This window comes from Microcebus murinus, chromosome X (genome assembly GCF_040939455.1).
Source record: "Microcebus murinus isolate Inina chromosome X, M.murinus_Inina_mat1.0, whole genome shotgun sequence".
Classification (NCBI taxonomy): domain Eukaryota; kingdom Metazoa; phylum Chordata; class Mammalia; order Primates; family Cheirogaleidae; genus Microcebus; species Microcebus murinus.
This window is the reverse complement of record NC_134136.1, coordinates 43,050,396-43,069,558: the sequence shown is the minus strand read 5'-3', so window position 1 is coordinate 43,069,558 and position 19,163 is coordinate 43,050,396. Positions and strand designations below refer to the sequence as shown.

Here is a 19,163-nt window from a genome sequence, read left to right as displayed (position 1 = left end):
CTCCCCTGAGCCTCTAGCTTCCTGACACACCCTGTAGATCTTGGCACTTGCCCATCTCCATAATCACACAAACCAATTCCTTATCATAAATCTCTTCACATATGTGCATGTATACACACACACACATACATCGTATTGGTTCTCTTTCTCTGGAGATTCCTGACAAGTACAATGATGAAACCAATTTTTCAAATTATCACAAACATTTCCTCTTAAAAAAAGTTTTGCTTTTGTAGTATATTCTGTCATAAAATATTTAGGGCAGTTTAGGAAACTAATGTTCAAGACTTTTCCCCACATAGAAATTATTTGTCTTAAAAAATCAAATTTGTAGAGTTAAGTAAACTAAAGTGTACAATTGCCAGAAAGTCTGCTTTGGGTTACATTTTTCTTCCATTTAATGAGATAACTTTCTACCATAGAACTCACTGTGACATGATACAATATATATCTTGTCATTTTTACCTGGATTCAACATTACTGAAATTCTGTTCCAAGCTCTGTGATTTTTTTTCTTTCTTGTTTTGCATCTCGAGTTTACAGTCAGGCTCTGAAATTTTCATTTACTACAATAAGCATCACCATAAATGCACACTTAATATGGTTTCCAGAAAGCTTTAAGCAATATTATATATGACATAAATGGAAGATTCTTTGCTTTATTAATTCCTAGACTTTCAGTTATGGTTATTTTCATAACATTAGGTATCCCCATAGGGGTAAAGGTAGTGATGGTATTGTAAGAATAGTAATGAAGAAATATGCCACAATACATGGCAAACAAACCTATTTTCACTCCTCAAAACAAAAAAAAATTAAAAAGGAAAAATGGGCCAGGAATGGTGGCTCATGCTTGTAATCCTAACGCTCTGGGGTGCTGAGGTGGGAGGGTCACTTGAGGTCATGAGTTCGAGACCAGCCTGAGCAAGAGGAGACCTGGCTCTATTAAAAATAGAAAAAAATTAGCTGGGCAACTAAATATAGAAAAAAAATTAGCTGGGTGTGGTGGCGCATGCATGTAGTCCCAGCTACAAAGGAGGCTGAGGCAGTAGGATAGCTTGAGCCCAGGAGTTTAAGGTTGCTGTGAGCTAGTCTGACTACACAGCACTCTAGCCTGGCAACCGAATGAGACTCTGTCTCAAAAAAAACCCAAAACACTATTTATATTTGTAAAAGAAAAAAAATGGGTGAATGAAGGAGTTTTTCTTCATATATCATGGACATTGTTATTGGTTTGCTTTGAAAATTAGATCTTAATATGTACCTTATGTACCTTACGTTAAATGAAAAGGAAACCTAAGCCATCAAATAGTTCAATTTCTTAACTATATTTAACCTGGAGAAGATTGCACTTCTAAAACGCTTAAATTAATGTACAATAATACAAATCAGGATCTTTTTCCTGAACATTTAATTATCTAGCATCAGAAGTGCTCCAAAACATCAGATGATAGAATGATATATGCCATAATGACATTGTTCTCGAGATGGCTAACCAAAAGACCTATGTAAAATGTTATGGGAGGGAATGTGAGAGGTTAAAATGCAGTGCTCAATTACCTTCACAATAGCAACAAAGAAAATAAAGCACCTAGGAATACATTTAACTAAGGAGGTAAAAGACCTCTACAGGGAGAACTATGAGAAACTGAGGAAGGAAATAGCAGAGGATGTAAACAGGAAGACCATACCATGCACGTGGGTCAGCAGAATCAACATTGTTAAAATGTCTATACTACCCAAAGTGATCTACAGAGTCCATGCAATTCCTATGAAGATACCATCATCATTTTTCACAGATATAGAAAAAATAGTTCTATGCTTCACATGGAACCAGAGAAGACCCTGTGTAGCAAAAGCAATCCTAGGTAATAAAAACAAAATGGGAGGTATCAATTTACCAGACTTCAAACTATACTACAAGTTTTGCACTGGCACAAGAACAGGGACATTGACCACCAGAACAGGACAGAGAACCCACATATAAAACCATCCTCATATAGCCATATAATTTTTGACAAAGCAGGCAAAAACATACACTGGGGAAAATAATGCTTATTCAATAAATAGTGCTGGGGAAACTGGATAGCCACATGTAGAAGACTGAAAAAAGATCCACACCTTTCACCTCTCACAAAAATCAACTCACGCTGGGTAACAGACTTAAACCTAAGGTGTGAAACTATTAGAATTCTAGAGGAAAATGTTGGAAATACTCTTCTAGACATTGGCCTAGGCAAAGAATTTATGAAGAAGACCCCAAAGGCAATCATAGCAACAACAAAAGTAAATGGGACCTGATCAAATTAAAAAGCTTCTGCACAGCCAAAGAAACTGTAAAGAGAGCAAACAGAAAACCTACAGAATGGGAGAAAAGCTACAGAATGGGAGAAAAGGATATATAGCTTTTCACAAGCTATATATCCAATAAAGAGCTGATAACTAGAATCTATTTAGAACTCAGGAAAATCAGCAAGAAAAATTCAGCAAACAGAAAACCTACAGAATGGGAGAAAAGCTACAGAATGGGAGAAAAGGATATATAGCTTTTCACAAGCTATATATCCAATAAAGAGCTGATAACTAGAATCTATTTAGAACTCAGGAAAATCAGCAAGAAAAATTCAAACAACACTATCAAAAAGTGGTCAAAGGACATGAACAGAAACTTTTCAAAAGAAGACAGAATAATGGCCAACAAACATACAAAAAGGTTCTCAACATCTCTAATCATCAGGGAAATGAAAGTCAAAACCACAATGAGATATCACTTATCTCCAGTGAGAATGGCTTTTATCAAAAAGTCCCAAAACGATAAATGTTGGCATGCATGCGGAGAGAGAGGAACACTCCTACACTGCTGGTGGGACTGCAAACTAGTGCAACCTCTGTGGAAAGCAATATGGAGATACCTTAAAGCAATACTACCAAGTGGATCTACCATTTGATCCAGCAATCCCATTACTGGGCATCTACTCAAAAGAACAAAAGACACTCTATAATAAAGACATCTGGCGACTCCTTTCCAGGTGAAGGGTGACCCGGCTGAAGAAACACTTAAATTCTGGAAATAGCAACTGAGTATCATGGCCAGCAGCCTTAATGAAGATCCAGAAGGAAGCAGAATCACTTATGTGAAAGGAGACCTTTTTGCATGCCCCAAAACAGACTCTTTAGCCCACTGTATTAGTGAGGATTGTCGCATGGGCGCTGGGATAGCTGTTCTCTTCAAGAAGAAATTTGGAGGGGTGCAAGAACTGTTAAATCAGCAAAAGAAATCTGGAGAAGTGGCTGTTCTGAAGAGAGATGGGTGATATATATATATTACTTGATTACAAAGAAAGGGGCTTCGCACAAGCCAACTTATGAAAACTTGCGAAAGAGCTTAGAGGCCATGAAGTCTCATTGTCTGAAGAACGGAGTCACGGACCTCTCCATGCCCAGGGTTGGATGTGGTCTTGATTGTCTGCAAGGGGAAAATGTATCTGGGATGATCGGGGAGGTATTTGAGGCAATAGACATCAGAATCGCCGTGTATACACTCTGAACAGATCAACATTTTGGATGTGTCCGTGTTCTCCTGTATCATACCTTCTGGGCCATAGGACTGGGCAAACTGACCTTATAATAGGCAGAGGAAAGTTTCCTGTGAAATAGTCTGTGTCACAGGACAGACTTGGGTTGCTATATTCCAGTATTTGGACTAGGATTCTGGAGAAAGGAATGCTTTGGGTATGTTGTGGTTTTTTTGCAGAAAGATAAGGAGTAGGTAGCCTGATAATAGGCAGGGAAACCAGATATTTGGGCCTATGATGTCTGTTTTGCTTCAGTATGCTACCTGATTTGTTTAGCTGGCCACTGGGTGGCAGCATTGATTCTGCTTCTCTGCTTTTTTTTTTTTTTTTTTTTGAGACAGAGTCTCGCTTTGTTGTCCAGGCTAGAGTGAGTGCCGTGGCGTCAGCCTAGCTCACAGCAACCTCAAACTCCTGGGCTCGAGTGATCCTTCTGCCTCAGCCTCCCGAGTAGCTGGGACTACAGGCATGTGCCACCATGCCCGGCTAATTTTTTATATATATATTAGTTGGCCAATTAATTTCTTTCTATTTATAGTAGAGATGGGGTCTCGCTCTTGCTCAGGCTGGTTTTGAACTCCTGACCTTGAGCAATCCGCCCGCCTCGGCCTCCCAAGAGCTAGGATTACAGGCGTGAGCCACAGCGCCCGGCCTGCTTCTCTGCTTTTTAAGAGGAATTTCAGGAAGGATGATCATTTTAGTTAGTTTGAAATTTTTTGTCATTTGTACACTTAACTTGGTATTATCCTTTTATCATTATATTCACTCTAGGAGAGAGTTAGTTACAGGTTGTTTTGTTTTTGTTTTAATTACAAATTGAGTCCTACCTTGTTAACCAGGAATTTGTAGTGACAAAAGTAGAAAAATAAATCTTTTTCTTGGGAGAAAAAAAAAACATCTGCACTCAAGTGTTTATAGCAGCACAATTCACAATTGCAAAGATGTGGAAACAACCCAAGTGCCCATCAATACATGAGTGGATTAATAAAATGTGGTATATGTATATCATGGAGTACTATTCAGCTATAACAAACATTGGTGGTATAGTACCTCTTGTATTTTCCTGGATACAGCTGGAACCCATTCTACTAAGTGAAGTAACCCAAGAATGGGAAAATAAGCACCATATGTACTCACCAGCAAGTTGGTATTAACTGATCAACACCTAAGTGGACATATAGGAATAACATTTATCGGGCGTTGGGCAGATGGGAGGGGGAAGGAGGGGATGGGTATATATATACAAAATGAATGTGATGTGCACCATCTGGGGAATGGACACGCTTGAAACTCTGACTCTGGGGGAGATGGGGGAAAGGCAACACACATAACCTAAACATTTGTACCCCCATAATATGCTGAAATAAAAAAAAAAATGTTGTGCTAAACCAGAGGAATCATCTGAATGGTGGACATTCTTCTGCTTTGTCCAGCTACAGATCCTTCCTCAGTCATGCCTCTAAACAGGTTCAAACAAACCTGAATAGTTAAACGCCCCTTAAGACTTTTCCTCAGCACAGAGATCATTTTCAAGAATAAACCACATATTAGACCACAAAAAGGGATTAAAACATTCAAAAAAATGAAATCATTTCAAGCATTTTCTCTGACCACAGTGGAATAAAACTAGAAATTAATAATAATAGGATCTTTGGAAACTATACAAATACATGTAAATTAAACAACATGCTACTCAATGACCAGTGAGTCAATGAAGAGATTAAAATGAATATTATAATATTTCTTGAAAGAAATGAAAATGGAAACTCAACATATCAAAACCTATGAGGTACAGAAAAAGCAGTAATAAAAGTTTATAGCAATATGTGTCTACATCAAAAATTAGAAAAACTTCAAATAAACAACCTAACTGTGCATCTTAAAGAACTAGAAAAACAACAGCTAAGCAAACCCAAAATTAGTAGAAGAAAAGCAGTAATAAATATGAGAGCAGAAATAAGTTAAATTGAAGTAAAAAAAATAAAAATGATCAATGAAATGAAAGGTTGGTTTTTTAAAAAGGCAAACAAAATTGACAAACCTTGAGCCAGACTAAGAAAAAAAGGGAGAAGACCCAAATAAATAAAATCAGAGATAAAAGATGAGACATTACGACTGATAGTAGAGCAATTAAGGGATCACTGGAGACTACTATAAGCAACTATATGCCAATGAATTAGAAAAACTAGAAGAAATCGATAAATTTCTGGACACATACAAACTACCAAGATTGAACCAGGAAGAAATCCAAAACCAGAGTAGACAAAAAACAAGTAATGAGATAAAAGCAGTAATAAAAAGTCCCCCACCAAAGAAAAGCCTAGGACCCCATAGCTTCACTGCTGAATTCTACCAAACATTTAAAGAAGAAATATTGCCAATCATATTTAAACTATTCCAATAAATTAAGAAGGGGGAATACTCCCAATCTCATTCTATGTGGCCAATATCACCCTGATACCAAAACAAACCAAAAAATGCACTAGGAAAAAAGAACTATAGGTCTATATCTCTGATGAACATAGATGCAAAAATCCTGAACAAAATACTAGCAAACTCAATTTAGCAACACATTAAAAAGATTACCCATCACAATCAAGCGGGATTCATCCCAGGGATGCAAGGATGGAGCAACATACACAAATCAATCAATGTGATACAGAGTGAATATCAAAAGAATGAAAGACAAAAACTATATGATCATTTCAGTTGACACTGGAAAAGCATTTGATAAAGTTCAACATCCCTTCATGATAAAAACTCTCAAAAAACTGGGTATAAAAGGAACATATCTCAACATGACAAAAGTCATATATGATAGAACCACAGCTAGTATTATACTAAATGGGAAAAAACTGAAAGCCTTTAATATCTAGAACAGGAGAAGGATACCCACTTTCATCATGGTTATTCAACATAGTGCTGGAAGTTCTAGTAGAGCAATCAGACAATTCAAAAAATAAAGGGCATCAAAATTGGAAGAGGAGAAGTCAAAGTATCCATGTTTGCTGATGATATGATCTTAGAGAAACCCAAAGACTCCAACCAAAACACTATAAAACTGATAAATTCAGTAAGTTGCAGGATACAAAACCAACATACAAAAACCAGTAGCATTTCTGTATGCCAACAGCAAGCAATCTAAAAAAAAGAAACCAAAAAAGTAATCACATTTACAGTAGCTACAAATAAAATACCTAGGGGAAAAATATAACCAAAGAAGTGAAAGATCTCCATGATTAAAACTATAAAATATTCATGAGACATTCACTTAATGCCTGTGATCCTAGTACTTTGGGAGGCCAAAGTAGGAGAACTGCTTTAGGCCAGTAGTGTGAGACCAGCCTGGGCAATAGCAAGACCCCATGCCTTAAAACAAAAAACAAAAAAATTAGCTGGATGTGATGCCGAGCATCTGTAGCCTCAGCTACTTGGGAGGCTGAGGCAAGAGAATTGCTTGGACTGAGGAGTTTGAGGTTTCAGTGAGCTATGATAATGCCACTGCACTTAAGCCTAGGCAACAGAGTTAGAATTTGTCTCAAAGCAAACAAAACTTGATGAAAAAAATTGAAGAAAAAAATATTCTATGCTTATGGATTGGAAGAATCGATATTGTTAAAATGTCTAGACTACCCAGAGTGATCTATAGATTCAGTGCAATCTCTATGAAAATACCAATGACATTCCTCACAGAAATGAAAAAAATAACAATCCTAAAATTTATACCAAACCACAAAAGACCCAATAGTCAAAGTCAAAGCTATCCTGAGCAAAAGGAACAAAACTGAAGAAATCATATTACCTGACTTCAAGTTATACTACAGAGTTGTAGTAACCAAGACAGCATGGTACTGGCATGAAAACAGACACATAGACCAGTGGAATAAAATAGAGAATCCAGAAATAAATCCACACATCTATAGCGAACTTATCTTTGACAAAGATGCCAAGAATAAACAGTGGGGAAAGGACAGTCACTTCAATACATAGTGCTGGTAAAACTGGATATCCATATGCAGAAGAATGAAACTACACCCTATTAAAAAAATCTCCCCCTATTAAAAAAATCAAATCAAAATGGACTAAAGACTTAAATCTAAGACCTAAACCTATGAAACTACTAAAAGAAAACATTGAGGAAGCATTCCATGACAAAGGTCTTGGCAACAACTTTTTGAGTATATTCCCATGACACAGGCAACCAAAGCAAAATTGAACAAATAGGATCACATCAAGCTAAAAAGCTTCTACACAGCAGCACAAAGAACTGACAAAGTGAAAAGACAACCCACAGAATGGGAGAAAATATCTACAAACTGCCCAATCTGACAAGGGATTAATAACTAGAATATATTAGGAGCTCCAAAACCCAATAGGAAAAAATCAAATAATCCAATTTTTAAATGGGCAAAAGATCTGAATAGACATTCTCAGAAGAAGACATACAAATGGCCACAGTTGTATGAAAAAATGCTCAACATGATTAGTCATCAGAGAAATGCAGACCAAAACTACAATATTTAGGTTGATTGCTTCTAACTCATACCATCAAACAATCTAATTTTATTTCATGTCATTCACCATTTTAGTATAATAAAGCAAGACCTTTTCTTCCATATGTATTAAAGATGATTAAAGAAGAAACAGTTATAGTAAGCTTATTTTATCAGGACAAACAAATCAATATTTGGTGGTTATGCTTCACATACTAAAATATAAAGTACTGTATAGGTGAAACAATATTTAAAAGGTCTTGCAAAAGAGGAAGGAAAAATGTGTGGTTTGATTAAATTATTAAAACAATTATATCAATAGTCTTATTTTTTTGAAATTTCTACTGCCTCATTTGTTTACTTTTTCAACTTTTGCCAAGTCCACACAAGAAATTATTAAGATTGAACAAAAGTGATTAGAAATTATCACATCAGATCCTTCAGGCATAAGAGGCTTGAGCCTCAAGTTCTACTGTGCAAATTATTATTTCTTTTATTGTAGTAAAATATACAGAACATATAATTTACTATTTTAGACTATAATTTTTGTGTCAATTGCTAACAGAGAAGTTAACCTGTACCACACATAAAACAAGTTACCACATATACTTGCCTTAGTTAATTTACTATATTCAATGCTATGCCTGTCAAGGCACATAACCAAGCATATATTAATATATTTGACCACATTCTCACCATATTAAAAATTACAAATTTTTCAACTTTTATGTTTATATAATTCTTTAAATTTCTTTCATGATTTATTATGAGTGGAAATTGCCAAAGAGTCCATGTTTAAAATGATTAAGACTCAAAATGACTTTAAAACCAAAAGCCACAAGAAGAGAACATACAATGAGACTCCTTAATTCCTGTTTCCTAGTAAAATATTTTACTTATGTAAATTGTATCTGGGGTGAAAAGTACAAATACATAGTAAAGTAATTTCTCAGGAACACTCAAACACTCTAGGTGGATGATTTTTAAATACATATGTTATAGCCCAAATAATAAATTACTCCTAGTTCAGCATGATATATATAACTAAGGATCCTCTTGGGGGAACAATGTAGTTCTCATTACTGTGTATACAGAGAGATCTGAAACTTTTGGGTGTGACCAATGTGGCTGTTCTCTGTTCATTGTGCTGATTCTTTCACAGGTGTCACATATGGCAATGTTGATCAAATGGTACACTTTAAACAAGAGATGTTGATCTTCTGTCAACTATATGTCTATTAATAAAGCTTAACTTTAAAAAACGAAACCTGTGTGACTGGAGCAAAGCAACTAAAGAGAAAAGTGGTAAATGATCAGGACAGAGTAGCCAGATCTTGTTGACTGCTGGTTGTGCTTGGCAGTTATTGTAATTCTAATTTAAAGGGGATGTGTTGAAGAGTTTGGGGCAGAGGTCTCATATAATTTGAATGGTGGAAGACACTAGAATCACATATATGTGTGAAATTGGAAGAGACATTGAGCTCCTTAAGTCTGGGTACTCTCTAGAGAGTTTCCTTGAATTTCCTGAATTTGTGTCTGTGTGTGCATGTGCTTATTTTTTTAAAAAATCCCACACAATTCACCAGCTTCTCAAAAAGACCCTTTACCATAAAACTTAAGAACCATTCATTTATTTCACCCTCACTTTAGTTGAGGAAATTAAAAGCTAAAGAAGCAAATGATTGGTTCAAAATGAGGGTGACAAGTTGATGAGATCCTAATGGGTTTATGATGCTGACTACCCTCTCTCACCTGGTCCCCTTCTCTCTCCCTGTCTCAATGCTTTTGGTTAACAGAACATAATAACAAGGACTTGGCACACACTACAAGAAGCCGGTGTCTGCTAAACCCTGAACCAGCTAGCCCAAGTCACTGGGAGAGTGTGTGTGCCAACTGTGTGATCTGTAAGAGGTTGTAAGCCAATACAAAGATGTAAAAGTAGTGCCTTATGACTCCCTCATCAAACTTGTATAACTTTCTAAATTGCCTACAATAAGTGTGTATTATTAAAATCACAAAAGAATAATACATCATAAATAATAAGGTATTCACCTTTGAATGTTACTATGAGCCTGCCTTGTGCTATGGAGAAAAGAATAATGTATAATAGACTTTTAACAGCTGTAGGGTTTTTTTCCTTTCTTTAAAGGCACAAGAAATGAGTTCATGCTGAATCTTTCCCAACAGTGATTTCAATTAGGTGTAAGTAAAACTGCTTAAGTAGAAGGCCACATGGCTGAGTGCACTCACTTCACAATGAGTATTTCACAATTGCCTTCAGAGATTCCAGTGGAGAATGATATTAATAGAAAAGGACAAACAGGATTACCTCAAATTCTTTCCCAGCTCTAAGGTTTATGAAAATATCAGGCTACCCTGATAGCCTTCAAAGGTCTCAGGTTACTGAAATAGCCCTTCCTCTTTGCCTACTGTTGAGCACTCAGAACATAGCTATGAAACCGGTTGAAGCCTAAAGAACACACAATTTCTACCAAACCACCATAGTATCAGTGCAAACTGGATGAAAACATATCAGTCATGCTTCTAAAAGTCACTGAGCTCTAGTTAAAAATGACCTTTTCTGGGGCTTTCAGTTTAAACTGAGGTCAGGAATGTTGGAAATTACCAGATAAGTTGATATTTCTAGTCCCACAGGGAGAGCTCTCATGATCATCTTAATTAACAACTAGAGCTGTTGAGTACACATGGACACAGTACCTAACCAGATATTAAGAGAAGAATTTCAGTGAGACTCCTACTTGAAAAATGAGCCTATTGTACAGAAGAGTGTAATGAAAGCACAATTGAGAATTTTATCACTTACTTATCAGATGTGTGAAATCACAGCCTGATCTTTGTGCATGAAGTCTGGGTCCACACCACTGCAGGGCAGCACTAGCTGTAAACCACTCTTATAAATCTGTGACCTGAAAAGGAAAGAAAGTATTGTTGAATACCTTTGACACAGATACAAAGCAACTTTCCTAAGTAAGAAATTAGTGTGGAAACAAAAACCTAGTCTTTTTTAACAGTGTAAAACACAATAAGAGCAACAACAAAACACCCTTCCAGCCACTTCACACCCTTTGGAGGAAGAAGCCTAAGTTTGAAAATGGTCTGGACTTTATAGGGCAAACCCCATTGTGATGTCACCAACTGTGACCATGTAATGACTTCATCCTGCAATGTGCTGGGATCCAGGCTTGTGATCAAATATACTGATCAGCCTTTTCTGCTCACTTAAGTTCTTGTCCCTGAAGTTAATGAAATAGGTAACCTGTTAGCCCCACATCCACAGATAGAGAAACGTTTTCCCACTTGTGGCTCATTGATTCTAGTGACAGTTGAGTTTCCTGGCACTAGGTTCAAGCAATAGTTGGGATTTTGTACAGCACTGTACAAAATTTCAAGTACCAAAATACAACTTAGAAAACTGGACTGAGCCACTTAAGTGAGAGGCTATTGCAAGGACCTGTTTATACACATATCCAAAAAGATCCATTTTATAGAAGCATACAAATTACTATGTGTGCTGTGGCCTCAATTTGTTTAGTGTCAAAAGTCTTAAACCATGCCCTGTGTGAACCATTTGGGTAACTCTGGCCTTAATCCTGACCAATTCATACCTGCCAAAAAAATAACTCTTGCATCAAAATTGGGGGCACATTCCTATTTGTCAGTGACTAAAAATTTTACCAGGAAAAAATCAGTAGGAACCTCAGGGTACTCTCTCAATGCAATGTCTACTCCCAGATCTCCACAGGGCTCTCCCCTCAACCCCCCTCGGGTCTTTCTTCCTGTGTCAGCTTCTCAGCAAGGCCTTAGCTGGACAATATACCCAAAGGTAACAATCCAACACCCACCCAACACCATTCCCCTTCTTTGCTTAGTTTGCTTTGTAACACATGTGACTATCATGATAAGTACACATCTTAATGCTCTTATTTTCTCAGTCTCCACTATTATAATGTGAGCTCCATATGAGTAGAAACTTCTTATTTTGTCTCTTTCATGACTTTACTTCCAGCATTAGCACGTCTGGCACATAGTAGATGCTCAGCAAATGTTTGCTGGAATTAATGAATGTCATCTTTGATCACCAACCCTAATCTCCATGCCATTACCATAAGTGACTCTGTTAACAGTATAGTGTGCTTCTTTGAGAATTTCTTTCCACATATTTACATTATGATATGAAGGGCCATTAAAAATTGATAACTTATACTTCAAATAAGCTCTTGAATGTTTATTAATATATAATATTTGAAATAAAAATCACCTTCTTCAATCCTGCCTGGAAACCTAAGCAATTATAGCTCTGTAACTCTCAGTTTGAGTATTTTCACTCATATTTCTCAATAATATACTCAAACTATGATTTGGTTGTTCTTATTTACTCTTTATCATGAATAATTTCAAACAAAGCAGAACAACAAATCAAAAATTCCATACCCACTAACCAACTTTAACAATAATCAACATCTCACCAATTATGTTTTATTTGCTTTTTTGCTGGAATATTTTAAAGTATATTCCAAATATCTTTTGACTTCACACATGAATCCTAGCAAGCTATTCAACAATTCATACAGTCTACCAGACTATCCACTCTAATCAACTTTAGAAAAAAAAGATAACCAAAATGCCATCATTGCATCTGAGAAAAATTTAAATTATTCTCTAATGGCACATAAAAATATCCATGTCCAATTTCTCTGTTTGACCTAAATATGTCTCCTAATTTTGAGTTGTTCTTATTAGGATACAAAAGAAATATATAGCACTGATTCAAAAATTTCCTATTCCTCTTTCAATCTATAACTTCTCCCCCCTTTTTTTTTTCTTTGCCATTCCTTTGATGAGAGACTACTTTATTATTTGTGCTCTAGAATTATTCACATACTGCATTTCATTGTATGCATCCTCATACAAAACATGTTCCTTTATAAAATATCTTGTAGTTAAATCTATGGATTTGGAAAATTCAAGTGCAATTTTTAGCAAGAATATTCACAGTTGATGCTTTGTGCTCCAATTGCATGATATTTACACTTACATATATTTCATACATTTTTGATGTAAAGACAGATCAGTGAGTTGCAGTATTCTCACCTTGATGCACCCACATTACAAAACTTCCCATCAATTTTTAGCAAATTTTATTTAATCTATGTGCCAGTTCCCTTTTACATTATTTATATGCAATTCACATACCATATAATTCACAATTTTAAAGTGTACAAGTTGTTGTTTTTTAACATATTCACAAAATTGAGCATCCATTACCACAACCAATTTTACAAACTTTTTGTCACTACAAAAGGAAAGTCTATATCCATTAAGAGTCATTCCTCTTCCCCTTGCTCCAGTCTCTGGCAACTACTAGTCCACTTTCTGTATAGATTTGCCTATTCTGGACATTTCATGCAAATGGGATCATGTGATATGCTTTCTTTTGTGTCTGGAGTCTTTATTATTATATTTTCAAGACTTAATACATGTTGTATCATGTATTTGTACTTCATTCCATGTTATAGCTTAATAATCCATAATATAGAAATACCATGTTTTGTTTAGACATTTATCAGTTGGGTATTTGGGTTGTTTCTCCTTTTGGGTTACATGAAGAATGTTGCCACAAACATTGACGTACAAGGTTTTGTATAAATATCTCTTTTCAATTCTCTTGTTCCCTTGGGTGTACACCTGGAAATGGAATTGCTGGATCATGTGGTAACTGTATATTTAACTTTTATGGAAATGCCAAGCTGCTTTCCACATTGGCTGGATCTTTTTGCTTTCCCACCAGCACTGTATGAAGGTTTCTTTCAATTTATTCACATGCTCACCACATTTGTTTTTCCATTTTATTTTCCATTTGTTTGTTCCATTTTATTTTATTTTATTGACACAGAGTCTGGTTTTGTTGCCCAGGCTAGACTGAGTGCTGTGGCGTCAGCCTAGCTCACAGCAACCTCAAACTCCTGGGCTCAAGTGATCCTTCTTCCTCAGCTCCCAAGTGCCTGGGACTACAGGCATGCACCACCATGCCTGGCTAATTTTTTCTCTACATATTAGTTGGCCAATTAATTTCTTTCTATTTTTAGTAGAGACCAGTCACCTCTAGCTCAGGCAGGTTTCAAAATCCTGACCTTGAGTGATCCACCTCCGCCTCCCAGAGTGCTAGGATTACAGACGTGAGCCACCTCGCCCGGCTGCAAGTGGTTGTTTTAAGGGTGATTACACTGGGAAATGGACCTGGGCAGGGATGATTTCAGTTTTCAGTAGAAACGCTTCTATATTTGTGACTTTTTGCCTTAAAATCAGTCAAGGACTACATCGTCATAGAAACACAAAGTGTCCACAAAAATATCCCCACAGTCAATTGTTTATCAATCGAATAGCCTGCAAGTTTCCCATAGGACTTGGGAGCTTACTAAACGATTATTTTTATTTTTATTTATTTTTTTATTTTAGCGTATTATGGGGGTACAAATGTTAAGGTTACTTATATTGCCCATGCCACCCTCCCCCCTCGAGTAAGAGCTTCGAGCATGCCCATCCCCCAAACATTGTACATCTTACACGTTGTGGTTGTATATACCCATCCCCTCCTCCCTTTTCTCACCCTCCTGAGAACTGATAAATTTTACTCCTATATGTCCACTTAGCTGTTGATCCGTTAATACCAATTTGCTGATGAATACATGTGGTGCTGGTTTTTCCATTCTTGAGATACCTCACTTAGTAAAATGGGTTCCAGCTGTATCCAGGAATATTCAAAAGGTGCTATATCACCATTGTTTCTTTTTTTTTTATCTCAGCATATTATGGGGGTACAAATTTTAGGGTTTCAATAAATGCCCTTTCCCCCCTCCCCCACAAGTCTGAGTTTCCAGCATGACCATCCCCCAGATGGTGCACATCTCACTCATTATGTGTGTATATACCCGCCCCTCTTACCACTCCCACCTGCCCAATACTCTATTACCGTAGTTTCTATGTGTCCACCTAGGTGCTGTTCAGTTAATACCAGTTTGCTGGTGAGTATATGTGGTGCTTATTTCTCCATTCTTGGGATACTTCACTTAGTAATATGGGTTCCAGCACTAAACAGGAAAATATAAAATGTGCTATATCACCGTTGTTTCTTAGAGCTGAATAGTACTCAATGGTACACATATACTACATTTTATTAATCCATTCTTGGGTTGATGAGCACTTGGGCTGTTACCACAGCCTTGCAATTATGAATTGTGCTGCTATAAACATTCAAGTGCAGGTGTCTTTTTTGTACACTGTCATTGGATCTTTTGGTTAGATGCCCAGTAATGGGATTGCTGGACCAAATGGTAGATCCACTTGTATCTCTTTAAGGTATCTCCATATTGCTCTCCACAGAGGTTGAACTATTTTGCAGTCACACCAGCAGTGTAGGAGTGTTCCTCTCTCTCGGCATCCACGCCAGCATTTGTTTGGAGAATTTTTGACACAGGCCATTCTCACTGGCATTAAGTGATATCTCATTGTGGTTTTGATTTGCATTTCCCTGACGATTAGAGATGTTGAAGGCTCTTTTTTTGCATAGCACTCTCCTTGGGGAACATGGTGCTGGGAAGATACACACCCCAGTTTAACACCTTCCTTTTCTGAGGGGTTATCTGCATTTTCCTCTATACACTATAGGTGTCTGCATTCTGTGAACATCATTTTGCCACAGGACCGTGTTCATCTTTTCAAAAGAAATATAAATAAGGAAGAAATATAAATAAGGACACCAGTTGGGCAGGGGAAATGTACGAGTGTATGCCACTTCTTGGACCCAGCATATCCCCACTGGAGGAGGCAGCACAGGCAACACCTGCAACAGCCCCTGGAAGGCCTCACAGGAGGCGGTGGCCCCTGTGAATTCCTTGGCATAAAGCGGGAGGTGATAGGGCACTAGCAGTGTCTGGTCTTGGAAACCCACCTCTCACCTCAGGAGGAAGCAATTAAGCCTTTTATTTCTTTTATCACTGTCAGTAATAGGGGGATATAAGCCTTTTAAAAACCTCAGGCATATGAATGATGCCAAAGTATAACATCGTTTGATGGTATATTTATTTAAATTCCTTTTACCTCTAAATAGTTTTGCAAATGTCGAACAGAAAATAATTTTCTTTGATTATTCTTAGTCATTGTTCGCACTCTTAGCAACAAGGACCCTACCGATTCTAAGGCAAACAAATAGATTCTCTGGAGAACCTGGCAATGATGAGAGGTTTCCGACCTAACTTTCCCAAGCCCACCTCTCCCCGCCCCTTCAAACGTCCGGAACTGTCTGAGGACGTCACACTCCTCCCCTAGGCGGGGCCGACACCACAGAACCCGGATTCCCCACGCCTCTCCTTCCCTTCAGACTCCACCCTCTCCACGGAGTAGGAGACACCGGTTTTGAGGTGGGGGAGGCGGCCTACCCTGGGGCCCCTTAGGTGTGGCATTACCCCAGGCGCTGCATTGGTGTCCACCAGTACCCAGTGAACAAATCGGAGCTGGCCGTGCCTTTCCTGCTGGTGCGCGGGCTTAGCCAGGTAGGTCTCCTGCGCCTTTCCTTTCCATTTTTGGCCTTTCATTTCCCTGATGCGGGTGGACGCGGGGCCGGACACTGGGCCTTGAGTGGCCTTTCTGGGACCGAGGACCGTCCCAGCCGTACAGCGCGTGGTCAGCCAGTACCCGGCGCGCTACCTTGCGCCATGGTGGCGGCAGCCGGGCCGGCTCGGGCATCCGACTCGCAACGGGGTGTCCCGAGGGTCCCAGGCGGGCCGCGTGGATCGGCCGGGGATCGGCCTCGTGGATCGGCCGGGGTCTTGCGATTTGGGCGCTGAGTTTTTGCCACTCCCTAAGTTTTGTGTTCTGGGAAGTGTAGGGGAACCTCCACGTAGAGCCCCTCTGATCTTCCCCTTCGGTCGGCCTGGGAACATTTTTCTGTGGCAGGAGTGCAGGGGCGGGAGGAACCACAGAGTACGCCCGCGGGTTCCCACACGGTTCGCCCGCAGGTTCTTTCGCCCCACTCGGGTTCTCGCCACCCACGTCGCCAAAAGAGGATCTGCCTGCTCGGTTGATGCGGATTGAGTAGTATTAGACCCCCAGGCCGCCCTGTGCTGAGTCGCGGGGCACCCGGAATTTAGCCCTAGAGAAGGAACAATTCCCTTTAATGAATTCCTAAAAGGAATACAGCTCCATTTCCACCTGTGCATGTTAACAACATGGCGAGACAAGCCCCCAGATTTTCAGGAACTTTTCCATTTTCGTCGGTTTATTGTTGTACGAAATAGGAGGATCTGAAATGACAATGATTATTCATAAAGGAAAAATGACGTTTTTAAAGTAAATAAGGTACTGAAGATTATAAAAGACAGTCATAATGATACGAAATTCATAGGAGTTGGACAAATTATATGTAGACAAAAAGGTCCGAAATGAAAGAAAAAGCACAATTATGCTGGTTATTTCTAGACGAGGTTGTTTAAGTGTTTGTCTGTTATTGTCTTTCTTTTCTTTTTTTTTTTGGCATATTATGGGGGTACAGATTTTAAGGTTTCAACAAAAGCCCTTATCCCCCTTCCCCCACAAGTCTGAGTTTCCAGCATGGCCATCCCCCAGACGTTACACATCTCACTCATTATGTATGTATATAACCCCCCCCCACCTACCAAATACCCTATTACTGTACTTTGTATGTGTCCACTTAGGTGCTGCTCAGTTAATACCAGTTTGCTGGTGAGTATATGTGGTGCTTGTTTCTCCATTCTTGGGATACTTCACTTAGTACTATGGGTTCCAGCTCTAACCAGGAAAATATAAGATGTGCTATATCACCACTGTTTCTTAGAGCTGAATAGTACTCCATGGTATACATATACCACATTTTATTAATCCATTCTTGGATTGATGGGCACTTGGGCTGTTTCCACAGCCTTGCAATTATGAATTGTGCTGCTATAAACATTCGAGTGCAGGTGTCTTTTTTGTACAGTGTCATTGGATCTTTTGGTTAGATGCCCAGTAATGGGATTGCTGGACCAAATGGTAGATCCACTTGTATCTCTTTAAGGTATCTCCATATTGCTTTCCACAGAGGTTGAACTATTTTGCAGTCACACCAGCAGTGTAGGAGTGTTCCTCTCTCTCGGCATCCACACCAGCATTTGTTTGGAGAATTTTTGACACAGGCCATTCTCACTGGCATTAAGTGATATCTCATTGTGGTTTTGATTTGCATTTCCCTGACGATTAGAGATGTTGAAGGCTCTTTTTTTGCATAGCACTCTCCTTGGGGAACATGGTGCTGGGAAGATACACACCCCAGTTTAACACCTTCCTTTTCTGAGGGGTTATCTGCATTTTCCTCTATACACTATAGGTGTCTGCATTCTGTGAACATCATTTTGCCACAGGACCGTGTTCATCTTTTCAAAAGAAATATAAATAAGGAAGAAATATAAATAAGGACACCAGTTGGGCAGGGGAAATGTACGAGTGTATGCCACTTCTTGGACCCAGCATATCCCCACTGGAGGAGGCAGCACAGGCAACACCTGCAACAGCCCCTGGAAGGCCTCACAGGAGGCGGTGGCCCCTGTGAATTCCTTGGCATAAAGCGGGAGGTGATAGGGCACTAGCAGTGTCTGGTCTTGGAAACCCACCTCTCACCTCAGGAGGAAGCAATTAAGCCTTTTATTTCTTTTATCACTGTCAGTAATAGGGGGATATAAGCCTTTTAAAAACCTCAGGCATATGAATGATGCCAAAGTATAACATCGTTTGATGGTATATTTATTTAAATTCCTTTTACCTCTAAATAGTTTTGCAAATGTCGAACAGAAAATAATTTTCTTTGATTATTCTTAGTCATTGTTCGCACTCTTAGCAACAAGGACCCTACCTATTCTAAGGGAAAGAAATAGATTCTCTGGAGAACCTGGCAATGATGAGAGGTTTCCGACCTAACTTTCCCAAGCCCACCTCTCCCCGCCCCTTCAAACGTCCGGAACTGTCTGAGGACATCAACTCCTCCGCTAGGCGGGGCCGACACCACAGAACCTGGATTCCCCACGCC

The 19,163-nt window shown here is 38.6% G+C and overlaps 1 pseudogene; it reads left to right on the top strand.

The window, feature by feature from the left end:
- Positions 1-3,018: 3,018 nt before the first annotated feature.
- On the top strand, positions 3,019-3,547 carry LOC105863797 (ADP-ribose glycohydrolase OARD1 pseudogene; annotated as a pseudogene).
- The last annotated feature ends 15,616 nt before the right edge of the window (positions 3,548-19,163 follow it).